General features: G+C 41.2%; 1 long non-coding RNA gene and 1 pseudogene across 2 annotated transcripts in view; both read right to left on the reverse strand.

The window, feature by feature from the left end:
- Positions 1–14,329, reverse strand: part of LOC113913155 — a 103,320-nt gene extending 88,991 nt beyond the window's left edge. The window contains exons 1-4 of the long non-coding RNA XR_003517110.2: positions 13,921–14,329; positions 13,564–13,761; positions 10,326–10,403; positions 9,610–9,744 (exon numbers count right to left, since the gene is read on the reverse strand). This is a non-coding gene — a long non-coding RNA (uncharacterized LOC113913155). The remainder of the gene's footprint in view (positions 1–9,609; positions 9,745–10,325; positions 10,404–13,563; positions 13,762–13,920) is intronic.
- On the reverse strand, positions 244–1,482 carry LOC118356261 (annotated as a pseudogene). Its single transcript, XR_004819596.1, has one exon. The product of XR_004819596.1 is annotated as a malate dehydrogenase, mitochondrial-like (transcript).
- Positions 14,330–19,914: the final 5,585 nt, after the last annotated feature.

Genomic DNA, 19,914 nt, shown 5'->3' on the forward strand with positions numbered 1-19,914 from the left:
TGGAACATCTAATGTAAAATGTACATGCTTCAGGCTTGTATGCATGCAAAAAACTGCTAGTCCCATGCGAAGAGAGTAAACTTCCTCAACGTATTCATTTTAGGACAAGAGACATATTATATATGCATGCATTTTATTATTCTTGCCTACTCCTACAGCTGTTTGCTTTTCTCATCCCGGGTGCTATTCTTACACCCTTTGTATGCCTTTGTACACAATATTTTTCAAAAAAAGCATTTTTTTTTTTTTTTTTTTAAAAGAAAATCAAAGCCTGCTTTTACTGATGCGCCCACAGACAGACCGGTGATTTGGAAGGGATGGCGACGCTAACACAACACTTGTGGTTAACGCAACTCAAAACACAGGGGGAAGGAGATGCCTTTACAGGGACATGATGCCTTCGTAAGCTGGGGAAGCGGACTCGCTGGCTGCCCCTCTCATTTCATGTTCTTCACAAACTCCTCTCCCTTCTTGATGGAGGCCTTCAGCTCGGGGATGGCTTCCGCGATCATCTTCTCTTCGAAAGAGGAGATCTTGCCGATGCCTAGATTCTTCTCAATGCCCTTTTTCCCCAGCATTAACGGGGCGGAGAAATAGGCACACTCTGCTTCTTGGGACTTAACGAAGGAACACTCCACAACTCCTTCCTTTCCGTTCATCGCATCCACAAGGGAGAAGACAAACCGGGCTCCGGCGTACGCCATGGACAGGGTGGCCGAGCCTGCTCCAGCTTTGGCCTTCACCACCTCTGTGCCGGCCTCCTGGATCCGCCCAGTGATGGCTGTTAGCTGGTCCTGGGGAAGGTCCACCTTGGGAGTGCACTGGGAGATCAGGGGGATGATGGTCTTCCAGCATGGCCGCCAATGACAGGAACATTGACTCGAGCAGGATCCAAACCCTTCAGTTCCGCAATGAAAGTGTTGGCTCTGACAATGTCCAGGGTCGTCACCCCGAAGATTTTATTGGGGTTGTAGACTCCGTGTTTCTTGAAAACTTCCGTTGCGATTGGGATGGTGGAGTTCACCGGATTGGAAATGACGCAGATCATGGCCTCGGGGCAGTGCTGGGCGCAGGCAGCAGACAGGGTGGCCACAATGGAGGCATTGGTGTTGAACAGGTCATCCCGGGTCATGCCTGGTTTTCTCGGGACTCCTGCTGGAATAACCACCACATCGCAGCCTTTCAGGCAATCCGGCAGCTGCTCAGGTCCGAGGTAGCCTTTCACGGTTGCTCTGGTCTCGATGTGGCTCAGATCGGCGGCCACTCCGGGCGTATGAGCAATATCGTAGAGGGTCAGGCGGCTCACCAAGGGACTGTTCTTGAGGAGAAGCGCAAGAGGCTGCCCGATTCCTCCGGAAGCCCCTAGCACGGCTACTTTCGCATTGTTCTGGGCCGAGGTGCTGAAGCTGCGGCGGAGAACGGCGCCGGCAGGGCGGGCGAGGGCGGAGAACATAGTTGAAGCTGGCGGGGAGCGGAACGGCAGGAGAACGCCCAAAAAAAGCATTTTTTCCCTTAACTTTCCCTTAACTTTATCTTTTAGTGAGGATATGTGTGTGACAAAAAATTATAACTAGACAGACCATCCCGGCATAACCAGAGATTATCTCTTCTACCTGAGCCTTCTCACCGAAGACTCACCACATTCTAAAATTCTCACAGATTTTCACGCTAATAATTTTCTGTGCCTGCGCACCTGAAAAATTGGACTACGGTCAAAATTGTTCTGGAAAACACAACTCAAAGATGGCAAACATCTTAAAAACTAATCATGCTATCTTTACATTTTAAATAAATCCTTGTATTATTCCTCAACCAGAGCCATTAAAATGGTGGGCAGCCAATAAATGTTATTTGTGATTAATAACCATACGCATATTCAACGATCCCTGCTGCGCTGAGCTCTGAAAGGTAGGTATAGCGATTATTTTTTGACCCCGCTTCGGAGAAGGAGAAACTGAAGAGGAGGAACACTTACAGAAGTTCTCCCTAAGAGTCACGGGTAGATTCTGGGCTGAGATGGGGGGATGTGTCATTCCCAAGACACACCGCACCACAGACTTCCTTGCTCCTCCGCTGGCTGGGGAGCTAACAGCTATTTCGTGATATTAAGTAAAATAATAATGATGCATTTTATTTACAAGGCACATGCCCTCCATTGGCATGCAAGGTGTCTGCCTGGAAGCACAGCAGTGAAACAATTAAACTTTATTGAGCTGTCGGATGTCATCCCCATGTGGATGTTGGCGTGTTGTAAGACCTCGCTCAGGGTTCTTTGTATAAGACTTGCCTTTTCAGTATAACTACCCTTGATTCTTTGTGTATCTCTAATTTCTTTCCATAACATCAATAAAAGAGAATATTGAGGGGAGAAAGGTCTCTTCCAAACAGGGGGTCTGACTCTCGGCTGTGATTTGCTTGGCAATTGGAGATTTTGTGTACAATCTCTTACAGCAAAAGGTGAGAAATGCAGAAGCAATGGCTTTTAGAAAAACACAGAGAGCAGCAGGAAGCCCTCTCTGCCCAATTACAAGGTGATCCCTGTTCATTTTTACGGTTTGTTTCTTCTTCTTTTTTTTTTATCACATATGTTTCCAAACACAGTCTTGATGTCCTGTGGGGCTGCTTTTGTAAAAAGCCATAGCCTCTGATTTAAGGAGCTTCGAAAATAGCTCTCCGTTTCTTCAGTCTGAAAGAGAGCAGTCAAGTAACAGCACATTTATTCTCTTTGAAAAATAGAAAGATGTCAAAAGCAAAGTTCATGGCAAAATTAGGCTGATTTGTTTTCTGCTTCTGTGATTCTGGCTGTGGAAGTAAACAGGGAGGGGAAAAAACACAGTGGTTTGTTTAATAAGCAAAAAACGCTATTAAAATGAATTTTGTGCTTAAAAACGTACACTGGCAGGAAGAATCATCAATTATACAAGCTTTGGGAGAGGGGAAAAAGGAAAAAAAAAAAAAAAAACAAAGCTTGATGGCCACAGTCAGACATTTTCCCCTAGTCAGCATACAATTCAGGCATCACGTTCTTAAGAAGGACAACCTCATTACTTGGATACAAATGATCAGTGGTTCTCAGAGATTCTCTGTGTTGGTTGTGACAGATGCTAAGCAGTAATCCTGCCATGAAAACTTCCACAAGAAAAGCAGCTTTGGCTGGTAGTGACAAAAGGATGGCCCCAATTTGGAAAACTTTCATGAGATGCCCAGATGAGACTCTCCAGGAAATACCACCCAGGCAGAGGCCACTGACGTTCTCAATTGAGACAGCATCCGTAGCACTGACTTCCCCCTCCTTGCATGGCACGATTTGACACTCTGCAGTCCAGTGGTGGCAATTCTGCTGCCCCAGCCTTGCATATTTCTTCGGATGGAGTACCAGCTAATTTACAGGGTCCTGCACCACCCCATGCTTTTCTTGATTTGTATACGTAGGGTCTAGAGCGAAGGCTGGATCTAGTTGTCTTTTATGAAAAAAAAAAGATTTTATTTTATTATTTATTTAAAAGTGAGCAAGACAGAGATCACAGAGGGAGAGGGAGAAGCAGACTTGCTGCTGAGTGGAGAGCCCGATGCGGGGATTGATCCCAGGACCCTGAGATCATGACACTTAACCCCAACCAAGCCACCCAGGCACCCCTGGATCTAGTTTTCATCTCCAAGAAAGTAACCGTGTGATTTTTTTCTTCCAGAGCTTGCAACTGATGGAGAGTTTCCCAATTTTTGAAGTGATAAGGGTTCAAAATCAATTCTGGGAATTGGCTGGGAAACAGCAGTCCCATTTCCAAGTAAAATATACCTTTATATTGAATTGGACTCTTGTATACTGAAATGCTGAGGTTTGGCATTTCTTGTTGTTGTTTGTTTATTGGTTGTTTGGTTGGTTGGGCTGATTTGTTGTGGTCATTCTTAATGAGATCCAAAGGGAAAAGGGGCCTACACAAAGCATTTTCTAGGTTAGTTCTTTGTTCTAACATGGTGGTACAATTAGTGATGTGAACCAAACAGCCTTTTTGACCTTCTTTCTATTCCTATTTTTTTCCATGAATATTATACTGGCCAAGATATCTGGGGGGGGGGGGTGTGCATTCTGCACCAAAACAGTGATTTTCCAGGAGCATAAATCATTCCTGGAAGTGCTGATTGTATCTTCATTTTTCTCGAGAGCACCAAGCTCCCACATATTACAAAGCCATATAGCACATGCTATTCCTTCTGCCTGGAACATTCTTCTGCCCTCAGCTTGGTCCAGTTAGCTTCTTTCCATCCAGCAGATCCAGTCCAGTAATCACTCTTTGATTGCCTTCTCTAATGGTTCTTTATCATATGCTCACTAAGCATGTGCGTCTCCTTGCTACTGCTTATCACAGGTACAATGTTATATTTTTTGAGTAAGTCATCCTTTAATTAATGTCTTAAACAATACATAGAAACTGGAATGTAATGAATGCATGTATGCTCTACACATGACCAATTTTCAGTCAACTATATAGAAGTAAAACAAATCAATAAATCCACAGATAATTTAAAGACTGTTTTTAACTAACTGTTTCGGGCCTCTCCCCATTTTATCTCTCATCAATGTATAACTTAAAGAATAGAACAGACCTAACTCATTTGCATTTACCTTCTCTCTTTGTTCCCAATTTCGTGAGTCCACTCTTTTAATGAGACTGAAAAGGTCACTAGCAACAAAAAGTAGAGAGATAGGACCCTTAGACTTGGCGATCAAAAGTGAATGGTTAGATCAAAGGTCAGCAATGCAGTGAATCAAGATTTTAGACCATGGTTTTTTGAAAGCATAAGGTAGAAGGAAACTTAGCACTTTTTTTTTCCTATCTCTACCTCTTCTCTTTAGATAAGATAGATAATCTAGAGCCTTCTCATTTATTTTCTTGGTGTACAGATAAATAGACAAGACAACAGAAAATATATAGTCTGAAAGATAGGTTGTCCCAAATTGTTACATGCTTTATGTACTTTTGTCCAAGTATGGCTGACGTTGCATGAATTTTCAAATATTGTGGCCATGGCCTCTAATAGCTGTTACTTTCTCTCTTTTAGCTTGACTGATCCATTTCATTTTACCATTGAATCCATCTTTAGATACACTGATGTCTGACATTCCCACTGTCTACTCATCTAGGGTAGACAAATTGCTTTCTTGAGTATGATTTTTGGTCCTATTGTTATGAAGCTGGAAACTGATGGAGAAACATTAGCCCACCAAAGAGATGGGCAAGATCCCATAGACCACTCTGGTGGTCTATGTGGGACTTGTTCAGCTTCTCAAGGAACTAAGATGATAACAGACCTGCTCTGAGATTGGAATTGCAAACCGCAAAGTACTATAGAGGCTTACCAGAGCTCCAGGATGCAAAACGTTTTCCATGAGAAGCAAACCCATTCCATTTGTGGCTTTTGCTAGTTTTGCACTATCAAGAAATGTATTTTTAAAAAACCTTTTCTACAATGCTAGCAAAAGCCACAAATCCAATACCCTTGGTTTGCATGCAAAAGGTGATGACCAATTCAGGTTAGACTTAGTGCCGCATTAGCTAATGTACTAGAACTTCTTCCAAGGAGTTCCCGGGTCAACCAGTTTAAGCTTCACATTTCAGAGACACTTTGACTTGAGACCTCGGCAAAACATTCACAAAGTAATGAATGGCCATGTAATTGTCAAATTTCAACCTTAAAATATTTAAATGTTGCATTGCCCCATCTCAACACTCCTGATAAGCTCTCATGAAAATTATGGGCTAAAATTGACATTGATTCCATTAGTGCAATAGAGGCAAGTTCGTATCATAGAAACAGGAAATAATTCCAGTTAGAATCATTCACTCAGCTGTGACATGATAAAAGGCATAGAGTACAGAGGATCTCCAAGAGAAAAATGTATTCCTGGAAATGGTTGAAGGACTTTAAATTGGGGGCAGGGCGGGGGCGGGGGGCAAGTTGTAAATCTCCTTTATAAGAAAAACCTCCAACAGGACTCATAGGCTGTTCTATGGCCCATATTAGATTATGAACTTCCCATGATTGCTGATTCTTACTACTGTTCTCCTACAGTCAGTTTTATTGTCTAAAAATTAGGTTCAGTTGGATTTTCCAAGGCTCTTCCTGACTGTCTTCTATGGAGTTTTGGAGCCGATGTGGGTCAAATGACCACAACATTCCACTCTGCAGCATTTGGGGTGACTGCATTTATAGGGTAAGTGGAACCATTCTCATTATCTTGTATACAATCTGTGAAGTCTAAGTTGGATTATTTGGTATGAAAGGTTTAAGGTATTATCATTTTTAGTAGCACTTCATTGAGAAATGTATAAGAAACATCTGAGAATTTACTGATCTTTCCCTATTGACTCTGTTACTTGTGATTCTATGATTTAAAAAAAAAAAAATCTTCAAAAGAGTAACAGTAGAATTTTTCAAATATCTCTTCTTTATCTCCCAACATACCATTAAGCTTTGGAATCACAGAAGCAAAATGGCCTTAGATGATGAAGATATAGATTATGGACTGAGGGCTACATAATTAAACATGTAAGATATCAAGGTAAAGTACCAGAATACATAAAGAGGATAATTTCTTTAGTCAGCAAATGGGCAATAACAGGAAAAGAATTTTTGTCTTGGGATAGTGAGCAGTTGTATAAACATATGATGCAAAGGCTTTTTCAAATAGACATAACATTGCCATATGTTCCATCCGAAAACTGCAGAGGGACTTGGGAAAATCAGAATGATTTAAGATCGCCTATACACATCTCTGCCACCATTTGGTTAGCTGAGCCCAAGCAGCTAAAAGTAAGGAGTGTAGTTAAATAGGGACATGTTGAGAGACCGTAGTGTGCCCCAGAGATCTTTGTGTTAAGATAAAGAAAGCTATCAAACATCACGGACAAACTGCTGCTTCCCTTAAGATATGGTAAAGCATGTGTACTACCTCTGGTCGCTCAGATCTACCAGAGCTCATGGAAGGCTTTCCTCCAGATTCAGGTCAGAGACTGCTTAACAAGGCAAGAGAGGGTTAGACTGTGGGGAACATATGGATTTGCCCTTCTTCAGTACTTAGCTATGAGAAAGAGGCAACGCTGCTAGGCTGTCAAAAGACCAGTAAAGTAAATAGATCCCTCTACATAAAGGAAAGGCAGCCTACAAAGCAAGCGCAGTGGAAACAATAGCACCTCACTGCCAAGGACAGGCTGTGCCTGCACAATGTCAAATCAACCAATCGAAGGGTGAAAAATTCAACACGCACAAATGTTTTGTCTATATAACCTAGCCAGTGTGCTTGCTTTCTTTTTGTAACTGCAGTGAACAATTGTTTTGGTATCATGTAGGAAATAATTGGCACCCAAAGATGAGTCATTGAATCGGTTGTATAGACCACCACTCTCCATTTCATCGATTAAGGGGAGGAAATGAGACTGATGTAGGAAGCAAACTATATGACCAGCGGTGGCAGCCTGCTCCATAGAGCTGGCTTCATTAATCTTAACAGGGTCCAATTAAATCCAGGAAGGTGACCAGCCATGATCTTTCTGAAAGTCGTTTTTCCTTCAACCAAAGGATCAGATTTATTAATACACAGATATTTTTATTGTCCAATCCCTTAATAAAGAGGATACGTAGGAATTTTTCCTGGCCAGAATAATTAATGAGATTGCGCTTAAAACTTCAATTTAGCCGGTCATTACTTAAACACTCATTTCAATTTGCTTCTCTTGCTGTCAATAGTCTTTTCTCCGGAATAAAAACAGTTTGTATCATTTGAAACCACCCATCCATAAAAACATCAATAACTCTAGAGTGAATAAGAATCAAATGAAGTTGCTCAAATTTATGTCCCTGAAATATTCATTCATATATGCATGCATGTTCTCGTTTATAATTCATTCTGCATGGCATCTGATGGGCTCTCGATTTGAAGTCTCTCTTCAGTTATGGAAATCCTTAGAATGATTTCTTCCTGTGTGGACTTCCCTCCTGCCTCACTAGAACCCAGTTCTAGTTGTCTCATAAGTCCTACTCAACAAGTGGTGAAACCTCAAATCTCCCCTTCATATCTGAAATTTCAAACTTCATGTCATTGGGCTGCATTCGCAGAGAGAATAACTCCCCTCACTTAAATTCATCGATTCATTCGTCAAGTGTATCCAGTATGCTGGTCAACCCACTTAGTGAATTTTTTATTTCAACAATCACCGTTTTCATCTTTAAGAAATTTTAACTGCCAGATCTTATTTCTTAAGTACTTCCTGTAGTTTAATAATCTCCTGTTCATATATCATGTTTGGAAAAATTCCTTTATCCCTCTGATGATATTATATATTCTTAAAATCATTTTTGGATTGTTTATATTATTTCTCATCTTTCTGGTGTGGAAATTTTATATATGTGCTAATAATCGTCTCTCTTTCATTGTGTTGGCCATCAACAGATAGTAGGTAATTCTTGGTTATTCAGTCTTAGTTTAGGTTTCCTCAAAACAGAGCTTGAGAAGGTGGTATAAGAAATATTTTTTAAAGAAATCCCAAGAAGCACAAGCAAAGGAGCAAAGCAAGGTAGATAAACCGGAAAAGCCAATGTAAGGGAATACGTGGAGGTTGTTCTATTCACCCGGGACCTCTGAGAAGCACAAAGACCCTTTCTAGAATGGTTTGCTAAAGGATTTCCATCCCCCATTAGTTAAAGGCTGCCCCTGGGACTGCTGACACCCTCATACTTTTGGACTATGTTTGTCCATGGGCCAAGATGTTTCCCTTAGTTTGGAAGAAGGCCCTAGGGCATAAATCAGAGAAGGTATGCGCTTAAGGTTGGATCTGCTCAATGTGTATCTAGACATGAATGCAACTATACGAGGCTGTTGCCGCTGAAATTAGAAAAGGATCTCCAGCAGGCACTCTGTAGAAGAATTCTCCAGCATGAATCCTGAGTTGTGATAATTCCTGATAGAGTGACCTTTCTGCACGGGTGGCCTTTGAGCAGTGACTAACCTAGCCTTTTATCAGCAGCATCTGATTTGGCCTGGCAGTGAGGGTTGCCCATCACTGCCATCTTTTTAGGGTGCCCCCTTTTTTCTAGTTTACAGACAGTTCTCATTCTTATTTTTAGGAATGGCTATGAATATTTTTTTGAAGTGTTTTCTAGGAGAGAAAGATTTCGACCTGCACTCAGCCATCTGCCTAATGTGTAAATTAGACTCTTCTGTTACCTATCTTAAAGCATCACTTGCAAGATCACCAAGATTCCCCTATTTTCCAGTAATTCTGGCTTGAGATTACACCCACATTCACAACACCTATTTCTATCTGGTTTCACCAATGTCGACCTCCACTCTGCTATCATCCCACTCAAATTCAAAATGCTAATTACTGGAGGTGAGGCCCTGATCCCCTGGAAAAGTTCCAGAATCAGTCCATTTGAAATAGTCCAAAACTAGTGTCCTAGAAAAGTTCATCTATTAAATATTTGATGTCATTACTCTCTTTCCATTACATAAGATTGCTTTGAGTTATCATGTCGTATTAGTTTTCTAGGGCTGCCATAACAAAGTATCATAAACTAGGTGGCTTAAACAACAGAAATTTATTTTCTTACAATTCTGGAGCCTGGAAGTCGGAGGCCAGGATGGTGGCAGGATTGGTTTCTCCTGAGTCCTCCCTCCTTGGCTTGCACCTTCTTGCTATATCCTCTCATGGTCTTACCTCCACACCTGTGTCAAATCTCCTCTTCCTATGAGGACACCAGTAACACTGGATTAGGGTTCACCCTAATGACCACATTTTAACTTCATTACTTCTTTAAAAACCCTATCTCAAAATACAATCACATTCTGAGGTTGTACAGGGTAGATTTCACCCTATGAATGGGGGGAGGGGACACAATTCAGCCCAGAACACATGTCCATTAGGAATTCTTCAGATTCCCTTCAGTATTGTTCAAATGGAATGAAACATGATTCCAGTCCCCATGCGCTTCAACTAGAAGGAGTTACCATTGCCACAGACTTTGAAATCATGGGTTTTTTTCCTCCAATTTTTACTAGAAAAACATTTCTGCTAATAATCTCTTTGAATGTGCAGAAAAGGACACAAGGCCATATGATAAACTGACAAGACAAAATCTTTAGGTCAAATCTAAATACAGAAAAACCTCCTTAATATGAGATAAGATTCTACAACTTACGTGAGAAGATAAACTAAGTTATGGAATTGTTTTAATTAATTTCTTTTTAAACTAATATGTAGATATCATTAAAAAATTAATCAAACAGTTCAAAGGGATCTTGGATGTAAAGAAAGTCTTCCTCTTACCTCCATCCTCATTTCCCAGCCATCCTTCCCAGAGGCAACCACTATTATCTGTTTCTTAATTATCACTCCAGAGATATTCTATGGGAATGCAAACATGTATATTAATGCATCCTTTTTGCTTTATACAGTTGAGGTATACTTTACACATATTTTGCATTGTGGCTTTTCCACTTAACAGTCTTCACGATTACTCCACATCACAGAAAGGAGATGTACCTAATTATTTTCAAAACTCAAATAATTTTTTGTTATATGGGTGTACAAGCACAAAGAATTTTTTAGCCATACCTACTGATGGCCATTTAGCTTGTTTCGGCCTTTTGCTGCAATCAGTAAGGCCATAACGAATAGGCTTCTTTATACAACTTTGCACAGAAGTGCAAGTACACTTGAAGGATAAATTTCCACCCATAGAACCACAAGTTCAAAAGTTATGTGTATTTTTAACTTTGAAATACATTGACACATTTCCCTCAAAGAGTTTGCATCAATCTGGAATCTTTGCAATGTGTATGAATATTTGCTTCCTCACACCATGTTAATATAGATTATTATCAAACTTTCAAAAATTGTCCGTTTGATAGGTAAAATAGTGGTACATCATTATTTTTCTAATTTGCATTTCCCTAATTATGGGTGAGGTTGAGAATATTTTCCTACACTTAAGAACATTTGGATTTGTGTTTTCAAAAGGCATTGCTCAGTCTTTTTCCATTTATCAACTGCTTATCTTTTATTAACTGAACAATAGGCTTTAAATAACTATGGAAGACTACTTATTTATTATTTCTAGAAAAAGTATCAGATGAACAATGTAGGTTTCTAAATCTGCTAAGGTCTCCAAAGTCTGCCTTGATAAATGAATAACAGGGAATAACAGAGGTATCACTAGATAAGGAGTCTCAGTTCTACCACAGTTGAAAACATTTTAATAACCTGAATAGATGAAGAGTTATACCATGTTCATTGATGGAATGACTTAATAGTGAAGATGTCAACCCTCCCCAAATCAATCTTCACATGCAATGTAATTCCAATAAAAATGCCCAGCAGAAAATTTTTTAGGAACTCTACAAATTTATTCTAAAATGTTTGTGGAGGGCACCTGGGTGGCTCAGATGGTTAAGCGTCTGCTTCAGCTCAGGTCATGATCCCAGAGTCCTGGGATCGGGTCCCACATGGGGCTCCCTGCTCCTTGGGAGCCTGCTTCTCCCTCTGCCCCTCTCTCTCTCTCTCTCTCTCTGTCTCTCATGAATAAATAAATAAAATCTATAAAAAAATTAAAAAAAAATGAAATGTTGGTAGAGTAAAAAAGTACACAAATAGCCAGTTCAATTTTGGAAAAAAAAAAGAGGATCAAGGAAAAAGGAGCATGCTTTATCATAAAAAGCTTCCACTAAAAAAATAGTAAAAGAAAACTGATCAATAGAACATAAAAGTTCTCAGGGAAAAAGGGAAATGATATATCAAAAACTAATGATGTACTATATATTGGCTAATTGAACATAATAAAAAAAGAAAAGAATATAGGGAAAACATACACTCCAGAGAGAAAAATAGTCTTGAATTTCTACATACGCCATATTCAAAGTGGATGCCAAATGGAACAAAGATCTAAAGAAGAAAGGTAAAATTATAAAGTAATAGAAGAAAATTGTACAGAACATACTTGAAACTTAGGGATAGGGAAGGACCTCTTAGAGTAGATGCCCAAAACATCTATATGTCTACAAAATAAAGAGCATCATAAACAAAGTTAATGAACAGATGACAGTTTGGGAAAAAATATTTGTAATCTCTAAAACTGAAACAGGATTATGAACTCCTGGAAATTAATAAGAAAAGGATGGGAAACAGTAGAAAAATGAGCAAGGAACATTATCATGTGTTTCACAGAAGGAGAAACCTAAATCAGGTTGTTGCAGGTCAGGTTTCTTGGAAGACACACTAGGTGATGAAAATTATAATGGAAAAAGTTTATCAGGAAGTGCTGTCAGGATAAACACCTGTGGTGGAAAAGAAGGAAGGATTGGACAGAGGAAGAAGTGGGTCTGGAGTGCAATCTCAACAAATGACTCAGTCCATCTATCTTAGTCTGCTAGGGCTACCATAACAAATTACCACAACAGAAATTTATTTTCTTATAGTTCTATATCTACAAGTCCCAGATGAAGGTCAGGCAAAGTTGGTTTCTGGTAAGGGCCCTCTTTTAGGCTTGTGGATAGCTGCCTTCTTTCTGTCCTCACAGAGCCTTTGCTCTGAGTTATGTGCGGAGAAAAAGATCTCTCTCTCTTCCACTGCTTATAAGGCCAGCAGTCCTATAGGATTAGGACTCCACCCTTATGGCTTCATTTAACCTTAATTTCCTCCTAAAATCCCTATCTCTAAATACAGTCACACTGGAGATGAGGGTTTCAAGATATGAATTTGGGGGGCTGGAGCGCTAGGGCACAATTTAGTCCATAGTGCCACCTGATGAGAGCTCCAAAGCTGGAATGGTGTGGCAGATTCTATTTTCCAAAAAATGACAGCAATCTCCTATGCCACATGTTCTCACGATGTGACCGTGATACTCCTCCCATGGAGAAGAAGGGTCTACATCCTCTCTCCTCGAACGCCGGTAAGCCTTCCTGACTATATCGGCCAACAGAAAATAATAAATACATGACTTCCAAGGCTAGGTCATAAAAGGAAATGCAGCTTCCAGATTGTTTGTTTGAATACTCATTCTTGAAGTATTTAGCTGCCACATAAGCAATCTGACTAGCCAGAGACCACCATGTTATAAGAAAGCCCCAACTAACCCATATGAATAAAGCAAATGGCAAGACCCTGAGATTACACACACACACACACACACACACACACACACACACACACACCGAGAGAGAGAGAGAGAGAGAGAGAGAGAGAGAGAGAGAGAGATGCTCAGCCAAACTCCAGCTGTCTTAGCCCTCTGTTTTTTAGCTCTAGCCACTATCTGATGGAAATCATGTGAGACCCTAAGGCCATAACTTCTTTGATCCCCTCCCAAATTCCTCAGTCACAGAACCCCTGCAGCAGTGATTTGATGTATCTATTTGATAGATAACTAGAATAGACAGTGCTTCAGAATAGCCTTGAATTGGGACAGAAGGACTAGACTTTATATTCTTACATTTACCACTCATTGACTGAGGACTGTTCTGGAAGCTAGGGACTTTGGGCAAGGTAACTCTCTTCAGTCAAGGGCAATTACCAAAAAAAGTGCTGATTGCTGAAGGCCGTTGACCAGCAGAACTCCCAGGAACTTGGGGGAATAAGTCCTTCAGTCTTGAGGCAGGATCCAGATGGCATATCACAGCATCTGCTATGGTCCATCCCTTGTACCACTTAGATCCATCTCTTTTTATAAGTTCTGCATGCAGCAATTGCAGCATTCTGGTGGGCCTCTTTTCTAGCAGGAAACATAAAAAAGAAAGATTAGTGGGATGACCCACAGCTCTACAGCTGCAACTTGTCTCAGCGCACCAAATGATTCTCATTTTTTCCCTTCTTTACTCTCTATTCTAGATTCTTTTCCCTCTCAGAGACTCTCCTGGTCTACGTGACTTACCGGATGGGATGACCCAGCCCCTCATTACTGAGGGGTCATAACTCCTGCTCAAGTCTTTCTGTTGCAGCTGTAAGTATTCATTTACATCAAAATTGGGCAAAGTAGTAAAGACATACCCAGGTGAAACTTCTGAATCCTAAATACCTTCTTCCTCTCTGGATTCTATAATAGAAGCCCCACTTCCTGGTGAATCAGAGACCATTGGTCTGATGTGAGGTTATGTGGGATCCATGTAGGTGGATGAAACACTCTATAAATCCTCACATAGTGGTGTGGGCATAGACTACAAGAGACAAAGAATATATGCCAATTCTAGTAAAAATGAATTGATGTCCTTCTCAGGGTGGAGACGTTCAAGATACTCAACTTGCCATCAAGTCATGCCTCAAGAGATAGTTACAAATGGGGAGGGAGGGGGGGGGCGCTAGTTTCAGTGTTGGTTTTTGTTGATGGCAGCTCAAACTCAGCAGTGACAGTAGCTAGAACAGCCTTAGTAAGAGCCCAGACTATTGAGCGCAAGCTTAGCTTCCTTCCCTGTCACCATAGCTATTTCATTTGTGTGTCTATTGTTTCATCACTGTGATAGCCAATGACAGAGGCTAGTTCACACCACCTGGCCGAATTATTGTGTCAACTTGATTGTTTAGTGCTTCCTCCATGGTAGATGCTCTCTGGTGGGCATTACCATATTATAAGATTTTCACTTTTCATGCTTATTCCCCTATGTCAACTCACATGCCTCTACCCCAGATCGTGTTCCCAGTCCTCCAAGCATTCTTTTGGAGCAGGTCCCTGACAAGCTGTCCAAGTCATTTGCTACTGCACATAAGTCCATATATACTCAGACCTTGGTAGGTGAAGACGATGTACCAGATGAACCACCCAAAATTAAGCCCATTAGGAAGATTTCCCCTCACAACTACATTTTAAATCCATCCATGATTGGATTTAATCCAATCCAATTGGAGCTGTATTGGAGCTTCTGTTCCTGTTATCTAGTGCCACCTAACCCAAATGTAGTAGTTCAAAATAACGTTTTTTCCTCTCACATGTCTAAAATTTGAGCAGAACTTGGTGGGAACAAGTGAGACAGCTGAAATCTAGGGAACAGAATCATGAGAAGTCTTTTAACTCACATGTCTGCCAGTTGATGCTAACTGTTGGCTGGGACCTCAGCTGCTAAAGCAGCTGCAAGACCTATACATGGCCTTTTAATAAGGATATTTCGCTTCCTCAAAGCGTGGTATCTAGGTTCAAGAGCAAGCATCTCAAGAAGAAGAAAAATCCAGGAGGGAAATCACTTAGCATCACTTCCACCTTATTCTATTGGTTAGAACTGAATTACTAAGGCCAGCCTGTATTCAAGCTGAGGAAAACTGAACTCTATCTTTTGATAGTGTCAAAATATAGGGTCATAAAATGCCAAAGAATTTTCAGCCATATTTTTAAGCCACCACAGCTTACAAATATACTAAGCCAATCCATCTGTGAACCAAGCTCACTTTTTTTTCTTCTTTCATCAGCTGTTCATGAGAGACATCTCATTTGCCCATGAATGTGACCTAAGAGAGAGGTACGCGTATAACAGTGTGGATGACATGACAGTCTGGAGCACCTGCTTGTGCAACTAACTTTGCCTTCTGGTTCTACTTGGGCTGGATCCCAGATGTATCATTTCCATCTTACGTTGGAGAGCTGCTGGGCTTGTCCAACTTTATGACTTGGTAGGTCTGACAAAACCTGTCTCATAATGGGAAGTGCTGGCCACATGGTCACTTGATTACACATTGTCAGGTGCTCCAACCCTACCAGGGTCCAGCAGCTGGCTAGGAGTTAATTTTTGGGTGGCATATAATTATTCACTATAGATGGCATGCTTTTGCTCCAGAACTCTAGGGCTTGCCATAAAATCCACGGAGCATCTTTTCTCACATCAGACACCTCTAAAATTACAGGATAAGCTGAATTCTGTATCCCAACTGGCAGGACTGCTAGCCTAGCATCCTGGACCTGCTACAGAGCTTTTTTTCTGTTCTGGGCCTCATGCAAAGCTGACAGCCTCTCATGTGGAAGACATGGCCATCAAGCCCAAAGAGAGACCACTGTATTTCTTTCTTTGTGATGGGAAGTATGAGATGCAATAATTACTGTTGTTTTTGTTACTCTGGGATGGAAAGTCTTGGCATGTTCCAGACCACTGCATTTCTGAAATTTCACTAAGATGATTAGTCCCTGGATCTTCATGGTGTTCATCTCATACTCTCTTAAGCACATGCCTTAATGTGGTTTCCAACGTATTTACTGTTTCTTGCTACATCTAGTCTAGTTAGCATAATGTCACTGATGTAATAGAAAACTATGTTCTGCAGGATGTCCAGAGAGTGTGGGTCTCTTCAGACTATATTATGACAAAGAGGTGGCTATTAACATTTGTCTTTATAAACTGTAAATGAACACTACCTTCTTTTTTTTTTTTAAGATTTTATTTATTTATCTGACAGAGAGACACAGTGAGAGAGGGAACACAAGCAGGAGGAGTGGGAGGGGGAAGCAGGCTTCCCACGGAGCAGGGAGCCCGATGCAGGGCTTGATCCCAGGACCCCAGGATCATGACCTGAGCCGAAGGCAGACGCTTAACGACTGAGCCACCCAGGAGCCCCTGAATACTACTTTCTGTTCCAAGGGAACGCAAACTGTTTCTGATCCTCCTTTCTGATTGAGCTGAAACAGAATGCACTACCACACTGAAGGCTGCATACTACATGCCTCAGGTCAATAGTAAGCTCCTTTAGAAAAGATACCACATGTGGCAGTATGGAAGCAATGGGGCTACACTTGGTGGCACTTGTACTAGTCTACCGTCATCCTTCAGAGTCCACCTGGTCTTTGCAAGTGCCAGACTTGGGAATTAAATGGGACTATGATGGGGACCACTTCTGAATGATATAGATCCCTAAGAGAGACACCCACCCCCTGACCTCCCAAGGTTGCCTTTTTTCTTTAATTTTTATTTTAATGAGGTGGTAACAGTTACAGAGTTTGCCTTTCCCCACTATGATAGCTCTTACCTCACAGAAAAAGGAACCCATACTAGGTTCTGCCAAGTCCCTGACTACAGCCAAAAAGGCCTTCTTTTTCACACTTAGTCTTTAATTATTGACTAACCAATCTTGACCATTCATTATCTTTTTCTAAAGCACCAGTTTCCCCTAGCAATAGCCATCTAATTTAATTGTTCATATGATTATCATTTCCTCCATATTTTTTTAAAGATTTATTTATTTATTTGACAGAGAGAGAGAGATAGCAAGAGCAGGAACACAAGCAGGGGGAGTGGGAGAGGGGGAAGCAGCTCCCTGCTGAGCAAGGAGCCCGATGTGGGACTCGATCCCAGAACCCTGGGATCATGACCTGAGCAGAAGGCAGACAAATAACGACTGAGCCACCCAGGCGCCCTCCTCCATATTTTCTAAATGTTGGCTGCAAGGCACCCACTAGTGCATTTCTTTTCATTGGTACCCCCATTTTAGTTTACGAGTGATGAAAGTTTAACGATTTCACGGCTACCTTTTATAGGATCAGTCTAGCCCTCATCCACTACCACCACTGGGGAGTGGGGGGGCAGTAACTCATTGCCAGCAGGCCAGAGGATAATCTAGCCCGAGAATCCTCTCTTAGTGTGTGCTTTCTCAAACTACCCCACTTTGAGTATGACTGTTGAAGACTGTATTCCCAAGAAAGCAGATTCTGAAACGGAGGTTAGCATGAAGAAAATTTATTAGAGAATGTTCTCGAGATCAACACATGTGAAAGAAAGGAAGGAGGCAGGATTGGACAGAGGGAGAAAATGGGTTGCAACGCAGTCTCGGCAAAAATTTCACCTGATCCCATAGAGAACCTTGTACCGTAGGCTGGCCCTTCTGAATGGTCCCATGTTAGGATGAGAGGTTTGGGCCTGTGCTTCCAAATAAACCAGTTATTGGATATAGACTGCTTCTGGAAAGGGCATATGACATGGCAGCCCTCTTCTTCCAAGGGTAATTTCTGAGAAGGGCTGACAGCTGACAGCCACCAGCCAAAAGCATTCCCAGATGGAGGAATTAAGTCCATTCCTGAAGGAGGATCTGGGCAACACATCACAGTACCCACTACGCAAGTATAGGAAAAAAATATACAGATTCATATAAATTCACATTTAAACAATCAGCGATCTCTCACAGCCATCAGATTGTCAGAGATGTAGGGAAACAGGAGCCTTTATATACCACTGATAAGAATATAAATGAGTACAGATCCTCTGTAAACAATTTGTCATTATTTAACAAAATTAAATAAACATATACCTCATGACTCAGCAATCCCATAAAAACTCTAACACAGGTCTATAAAGTTACATGAACAAGAATACTCATCACAGTGCTGTTTGTAGTAATGGAGACTAGGAATAAACTAGGTCGACATCACTAGAGAAATACATAAGCAATATATGGTGGTTATAACACATTAGAGTGAGTGTCTACAGAAAAGAGAGGCAGGAGAATGGAAACTAGGTAAAGAAATAAAGGTGAAAAATAAATAAAATAAAGCGGGGTCATGAATGAATCAGTGATTAACTCAACCCTTTGCACCTGAGGTCCCAAATGGGAATATTAATATATATATATTAAACAATTTGGTGCAAATTTTCTCTTCTGTATGTTTGAAATTCAAAACCTAACAGGAAGAAAATCAAGAGTACTCCTAGAAAAATTCTCTCTAGTTGGAAAGATACCTCCCAAGGCTTTATACTTAGAATCACACAGCTTCCTACCTACTTAGACACTTGCAGAAGAAAACTTCTATGTGGTCATCCTAGCTTCCCTGTTCATAAGATGGCACAGACTGGATCTAAGACACCTATCAAAGCCGATTACAAAAGGTTATTATTTGCCTGTTCATCAGACTCTAAGAGAGTCCTTTCTCTTTAATAATTTTCTAGAAGAAGAAAAGGAACATGAGTGCCCCACTCTTCTTACCACCCACCCCAAGGAAAAGAGGAAAGCCCCTTGCTACTTCATGACCCACTTTGTCATGAGAAAACAGGCTGCATTAGATTCTCTTCTGGTCTGTGCATCATCTTGGGTACATTCACACCAAATTCCTCCCCTTCCAAGCTTATGCCAACACACATCACTTACGGTGTCGCCCTCCCCATTAATTAACCCCACCCTCGGTAGCTCTTAAAGATTGTCAACTGGAAAGAGCATATTAAAATCAGCCAGCCAGCCTCACAAGAAATCAGCAGGAACTGAAAATAGAAATTGCTGTTCTCTTTTCAAGGACCACCCCCAACAGGGATTCTCCTGAAAATTCCCGAGGGCTGCCCCGGGCAGCTTCCAGGCCCCTCTTCTGATCTGATCTCTCTGCCCCTCCTAAGATACTGGCTGGTCTCTAAGACAATACGTAACAGAAGAATATTAGAACTTCTTTTTACATTTAGTTTGTCTCTTTTTTTTTTTTAAATCTACATTTGTGTTTACCTTATATTTTATATGCTGTATCATCACTGTGGTCAAGATGTATAACTTACAAACAAATAAACAAACATGCACCAGCAAAGCATGCTCAAATCGTTTCACTGATGGGGCAAGATTCGGAAGGGCCTGAAACCTGTGCCCTTTGTCTCCAAGCTCTGGACACAGTTTTGTCCTGTTCCTCTACCCAGTCGGCCAGGGACCACCGGACTTGCTCCTGCCAGCTCCATTCTTCCACCTTTTTATTGTTTGTCTTTGCCTTGGTTCTAGACCAAATTCCTATAAAGTCCTTCCTTCATGCGGCACATGGCTGTTATTAAAGCTTTTATCTCTTTCCCAGACTGAAAGGCCTTTGGTTTTCAATATTCTTTCTGTGCCTTCAGTGAAACTGCCAGGTCTCCCTGAGGGCTTGGCCTCTGATCTCCAGCTGTGGCTAGGCAGACAGAGGAGGGAAGGCTTTGGGGAGGCACAGATCTGCCCT

Source organism: Zalophus californianus, chromosome 14 (assembly GCF_009762305.2).
Source record: "Zalophus californianus isolate mZalCal1 chromosome 14, mZalCal1.pri.v2, whole genome shotgun sequence".
NCBI lineage: Eukaryota > Metazoa > Chordata > Mammalia > Carnivora > Otariidae > Zalophus > Zalophus californianus.